General features: G+C 40.4%; 1 long non-coding RNA gene across 1 annotated transcript; it reads right to left on the bottom strand.

The window, feature by feature from the left end:
- Positions 1 to 1,427: 1,427 nt before the first annotated feature.
- LOC147817099 (uncharacterized) lies at positions 1,428 to 3,064 on the bottom strand. Its single transcript, XR_015436651.1, has 2 exons — positions 2,906 to 3,064; positions 1,428 to 1,824 (listed from the first exon to the last, which is right to left on the bottom strand). It is a non-coding gene; the product is annotated as an uncharacterized LOC147817099 (long non-coding RNA).
- Between the last annotated feature and the right edge of the window lie 3,573 nt (positions 3,065 to 6,637).

Below are 6,637 nucleotides of genomic sequence, written 5' to 3'. Positions count from 1 at the left end.
AGTTTTATAGCGTTACCTCCTTCTTCGCTGACTTTGTCACAGACGAGTGCCAGCCATGGCAGGTGCACCATCCATAATAATCCTAGTGACTTTATTCCACGGTAGTTTCATGTCATCAACGGCGGAACAAACAGAAACAAATAAATCTGTTCCTCTTGTTTGGCCCTTAAGGCTCTGGCGGTCAAGTGGCTCCTCGCTCACGTTCATTTCATTGTCCACTCCTCTCAAAAAAATCAGTAACTGAGCGGTGTCAGATGCTTTCATCGCAGGCTAACGAAAAAAGTCAAACTCAGCTCCCTTTGCCTCAAACTGTCTCTTAATATCAGATGAAATGTCTTCAATTTTCCTTACGACAATGTTACCAGCCAGGCAAACATTGGCAAAGTCTTTTAGGACAAATGATCTCCACCATTTTCATCACACAGTCTTTTATAAATTCACCCTCAGTAAAAGGTTTGCAGTGCTTGGCAATCAGCGCTGCCACCTTGTAGCTTGCCTTTGTGGCATTTTCATTCGACTCACGGGCTCTTGTGAAAATGTGCTGCTGTGCCGTTAAAACAGCTTCCAGTTGCTTCAATTTGTCACTGTGTTCGTAGTTAGCATGCTTTGTCTGGTAGTGCCTCTTGATATTGAATTCCTTGAAAACAGCCACAGCCTCTTGGCAAATTAGTCAGACACAGTTGTTGCGTATTTCAGTGAAAAAATATTCCAATTTCCACTTGTCCTGGAAGCGGCAGCCCTCAGTGTCAACTTTTCTTTTTTTAGTTGCAGTCGCCATTTTAGAAATGGGCTGGAAAGAGTCATGGGTCAAGGTTCGCGCGGTTAGAGTGCGGCCACAGGTCTGCTGCCATCTTCTGGTGAAATATAAAATAGCTTTTGTTGGACATATATTTTTTTTGTTTTGTTTTTTGTACGTGCTGGTGGGCCGCATATTATTGATTTTATGACAGAGGCTGCGGGCCAGTGGGAATTTGAACAATGTGGCCCGTGGGCCGGACTTTGGACATGCCTGGTTTAGGGTAATAAGCTTAGATGGGCGATACACCTTTACGAGCCCAACAGGTTGCCAGACAACGGCACTTTCAGAATTTCACCCAAAGAATTATTTACCTTTTTATATATCACCATTAAGACACACAGGTTCGGTTACTCAAGAGGCAAGAGACGTGGTTCCAAGCTGTTACAAAAAGGGTGCACTTTATTACAAAGATATTCTTTTAAAAATTCACATTCAGCGGGTGTGGCAATTTTATTAAATCGACTGGATGGCAAAGTTATTAATCATAAGAATGATATTAAGGGCCACAGGCTTATGGTTATCATTGAACTTAATGACTGTAACCATATTCTCGTGAATTTATATGGATTTAACAATCGGGTAAAAAACAAGAGTGTTACGTGCCAGACAAAGGGAGGCCAGACCCAGATGCAGAGTAATACAAAAACTGGTTTATTTAACAAAGTAACAACAAATAATCACTTTGGAAGGAATGAGTGTAAAGTACCAAATAAAGGATCAACAAAGTACCAACACAAATTGTAGAACAGAAAATCACCATCCAAATGGGAAAAAAGGCACAAGGTCAAAGTACGACAGAAAATAGTGTCAAGGCACCAAAAAACTCACTAGACAAAAAGGGATTTACAGGGAGGACTTCGCGTGGAGAGAGACTAGAGATCAACGGGAGCGCTGGGGACAGGCAGATGCCAAAGGAATAATCCGGCACCGGGGACAAGGAGAGTGAATCTTAAGTAGGGCGCTGATCAGTTCGAACGAGCTGCAGGTGTGTCGGTGGAAGATCGCCCCGCCTCTCGGCACTCACACTGCAGGAAGGGGAGAGAGAAGTCAAACAGGAGCAAAAGCTAAACACAGGAAAAAGCCCAGACCACAACAAAGAGATTAATTTGTAATTACGTACCATGATTGATGATTGAATGAATAATTACTCAACAGACAAAGTTATTGTTGGATGTGACTTTAACATGGTCCCTGATGAATGATTAGACAGATCTCCCAACACGTTTAACACCCATTCATTTAACCCTCTGATATCTGGTTTCTCCAAATCTCTTGAACTTGTTGATATGTGGCGAAAATATAATTCAGTTAAAATACAATTCACATGGAGCAACAACTGATTGATTGTTCTAGACTAGATTACTGGTTAATAACAAGCAATGTTGTTGAACTGTCCTCTGGTTGTAATATCTGTCCTTCTCCCCTCACAGATCATTGTGCTATTACTATCTCTATTTCACCCAAATTTAACATTAACCGATTGAAATGTAATTTCTAATAGATAGTTCGTCTCCTTTTTCATTAACTCGCACTTCACGGGGTTAACCCAGTAAGGGTGCTGGCGGATGGGCTTTGCCTCTTTGACATCAATGTCATGTTGCAAAACAGTGGTGTGCGTGGGGACATCATTAAAGAGACATGGAAAACTATCAATTAATGAAGCTATGTCACCCTGTTGCGCGCAGGTCAAGTGGCTTAATTGGGAAGGTAGCATTTTGAGCATCTTCGAGTTTGGCAGGCGAGCAGTTTGATAGGGCAAATGACGCGTCTTTAAATCATCCTCATCATTGCTTCTGTTAGAAGGCTCAGTGACAATTAGCGCACTGACAGCGACAGGTCTGGACTTTACGGGGACAACGGGTGGAGCAGAGTTTGGTTTACCCGTGAAATACGCCTTAAGCATGTTTATGTGACACACGCGAGTTTTTCCCCTTCTCTCTGGTGTAGCAATGACATAATCAGTTTCACCAGTACTTTATCCCCTACATCAAAGCAGCGCGAGATGGCAGAACGGTCATTCTGACATTTCATTACTTTTTGAGACAACAAAAGATTTTCCTTAGCGAGGGCATTAACACGGTGCAAACGTTCACGAAATTTACTCACAAAATCAAGCACGTTCCTCTCACTCGCAGCTGACGTAGGCGGACTGCTTTGTCAGCCTCGATCTCCATTTTCTTAATTTCCAGCTGAGCTTGCCGAGCCTCGGCTTTCTCTCGGGCTTCAGCCTGAAGCCGGGCCAGGCGGACTTTCAGTCTGGCCTCACTCAGAGAATCGTGACTTGCCGGGGAGAGGGGATCATAGCGAGGCAATGTGAACAGAGTTTTGGGCCGCTCTCTCACCTCACCAGTCTCAGTTAAGTGCTTGTGTTACCTTTTTAAAGGTATATTTACCCAGAAACAGGCTTATAAACTAAGACAAATTAAATTTGTTACCTCAAATATTTAAATTTTAACAAATGAACATATTTATAGTTAACACAAATAACTCATAACTACCTGGAAATACATCCTGTACCGGAGTTTTAATGTCACTTATTTCCACTTTAACTAGTGCAACTGCTGTCGCTCTCGGCACAAAATGGCGTCCCCGCGGGAAAACTTTCCACTTTTTAATTAATAATTTAAACATAAATAACTCATTAAAACTGATTACAAACTTTACACAAACACTCACACTAATAATATCTGTCAGTATAACGTTTGATAGTCATTAAAGCAATTTTACCACCTAAATGTGGTCACCCTATTTTAGGTGTGCCACATATAATATGCAACTTTTATACATTAAAATGTCTAAAAATGACTAGACCTATGTCATATATTTTTTGAGTTGTGTTCTTACATTTTCCTAAATGTTTCTATCAATTCTCAAACCTACAGAAACATGTCATTTTAACATGGTAACGCTCTGTATCATTTGGTTGAATGTCTGACATCATATACCCTATGCGCATGGGTTGGTGTTGTGGTTGCTTCACATGTGGAACATCTGAACCACATGTGCCCAGAATGTTTCACATGTGAAACCATATGTGACATATCACTAAACATGTAATAAATCACATGTGCATGTGTTTAATCTTAAACAGTCTGTTACCTTGTGCTGTCCTATGGCGTTTCTTCACTCCCACCTCCTGATCATAAGCCACCTGTATTCTCTATATGTCTTTTAATTCCAAGTCAGCTAGCAGTACCAGCGAAAAGTTGTTTCTATCTTTTATGACAGTATAGTGGAGAGAGACAGGAAACGGGGAGGCAGAGAGAGGGGGAATGACATGCAGCGAAAGGCCGTCAGATGCAGGATTCGAACCGGGGCCAACTGCAGCGAGGACTGAAGCTCTATACATGGGGCGCCTGCTTAGACCACTACGCCACACGACGCCCCTCTGTTGTTTTCATTTTAACTGTGTTTGGCCATGTCCAATGACAGCTGGGATTGGCTTCAGACTCCCCAAAACCTTATACGGATAAGCAGTGCAGCTAATGGATGGATGGACATTATTTTTCCGTACAGCTGCTTTTGTTTTGGAGAGAATGATAAATTGATTGATATGTTAATTACCTGATATTAGCCTCAAAGTCACAAATGGACTATGTTTATTCCTAACACACTATCTCAAACACCAATTGCCAGATTTGTTGTGAACACGAATAGACCTGAACAGATAAGTCAAGTCAACTATTTATATAGCACGTTTAAACACAGCTTGCGCTGACCAAAGTGTTGTACAAAGAGCAATTAAAATAAGTACACAGCAAAAGACAAATGTTCAGTATGAGCATGACAATCCACTAGGAAGTTAGTGAGCTAAAAGGCCAGTGAATAAAAATAGGTCTTTAACGCGGATTAAAAAATGGAGATGGAATCAGCACATCTGATGTCGGATGGCAGCAAGTTCCATAGTTTTGGAGCTGCAACTGTGAAAGCTCTGTCACCTTTTAGTTTTAGGAGAGCTCGTGGGACATGTAAAAGGGACGAGCTTTGAGATCTGATGAGATCTGAGATGTAAGGTGGGGCCTGACCATTGAGAGTGTAACAGGTCTCAGGCCGAGTACCGGTTAACAGATAAGGTTCCTGTAAAACAGGAGAAATAATGAGACAGGCGACCGTTGCTTCTGTTCAGTGCAGCTTCGCTCAGTAGAATTTATTTATCAATGTGCAAAATCTCTTTACCATTCTCTATTATCCCTATTCTGTATTTCTATTTTATTCCATATTCAAATGTCATTTAACAATACAACATCCAGAATATCAAAAACAAAACCAAAATACACATAGGCGATTTATCACACAATCCTCTTACTTCTCAATTCAACACACATTTTCCACTTCTCCCAAAGGAATAATCCTGAGTTCAGTATACAACTGTAGTAATATATTCTCACTCAGTCAATTAACTGACTTTATCATTTAGTTTACAACTACTGAAAACAATACCATAAAATATGTACTATATAGGTACTCACTTGTTCCCTCTTTTAACTTCACTCATAGTGCAAATAACAGAAAATTAGCATATTACTTTTAATGACTGTTGGTTCACAATAGATGTATGAGCTGAAGACTTGCAAAGTTTAACAATTTTAACTGCTTATTATACTCAAATATCCCAATATGTATATATATATAACCGTAACGTTCAATTTACTTACACATTAACAAAATACGTACTAACCAAGTACTAACCGAACAGTTTCTAACTCAAAACATAATGCGCTGGAGCCATAAACTACGATGTAAGTCGGTCACAAAAAAAATATATACAGTGGCGCCATTTTGGCTCACCTACGGCACACAGAAAACTCGTATTATTGCCACCTGTTCAGAAAACTATTTAAACACATTCAGTACCTTTACAAAATCGATCTGACATCTTATTCAAATGTATAGTGACACGTGTATGTAGATATACAAATTTTGAAACACCACCAACCTGTAAAACAGGAGAAATAATGAGACAGGCGACCGTTGCTTCTGTTCAGTGCAGCTTCGCTCAGTAGAATGAGGAAGTCAACAAAAGTCCACTCGCAAGGAGAGTCCAAGAGAAGAAGCAAATCGCCACACTGCCTCCTACTGCTAACATTAAGTAGCTGTAAGTGTATCATATAAAGAAGGCTTTTGCCCTTATCAAGAGATAAGATTTGAACATTTTGGCACATATTACCATAATTATTTCCCAGAAATAATATTTTCAAAATAAAGCAAATAACATCACATCAAATGTGACCTACATTTCATGAGCGTCACAAGAGCCTTAAAGGTAATCAGCAGGGTCTTGAATTGAATTCTGAAGTGAACAGGAAGCCCTTAAAGCAGTTAAGGAGACGTTACTTCTAACTTCAGCTCAGTGTGAGAGAGGCTACAGTTTTCCTCTCATTAAGTGAGAAATGTTACACATTCATCATCCTAACACAAACAGGTGTATGTCTACCCTCACACAGTCCTCAGTAAAGGTAGTCAAATATATGATTCACATGCTCATTACATGAGAGTTTATTCATTTTAGTGTATCACATTGCATAAGATTCTTTTGAGTCACACATGTTTTATCTTCACCTTGGTGCTTTCTAGCAGCAACATCACAAAACAGACACTGGGCTTGTTTCAGTCCCCACACCTTATTGAAAAGATTCCTGTATGTGTTCTCGTCCCTGTTCTGCCTGCTGATCTGTTGAATGTGTCCTATCACAGCTTTAAACAAAGAAGAGCACAGCATGTGCTGCAGCATGTAATAGGTTAGATGGGCACAGGTGCAAAAGTGAACATCCTTCACAACATGTACACACCCCCTCACCCCCCTGATGCCAAGAGAAGTGTGGCTAACCTCAGAGAACA

This window comes from Seriola lalandi, unplaced genomic scaffold (genome assembly GCF_002814215.2).
Source record: "Seriola lalandi dorsalis isolate HSWRI2012SDOR001 ecotype SW California unplaced genomic scaffold, Sedor1 jcf7180002054981, whole genome shotgun sequence".
Taxonomy (NCBI): domain Eukaryota; kingdom Metazoa; phylum Chordata; class Actinopteri; order Carangiformes; family Carangidae; genus Seriola; species Seriola lalandi.
This window is presented reverse-complemented; position numbering and strand designations above follow the sequence as displayed.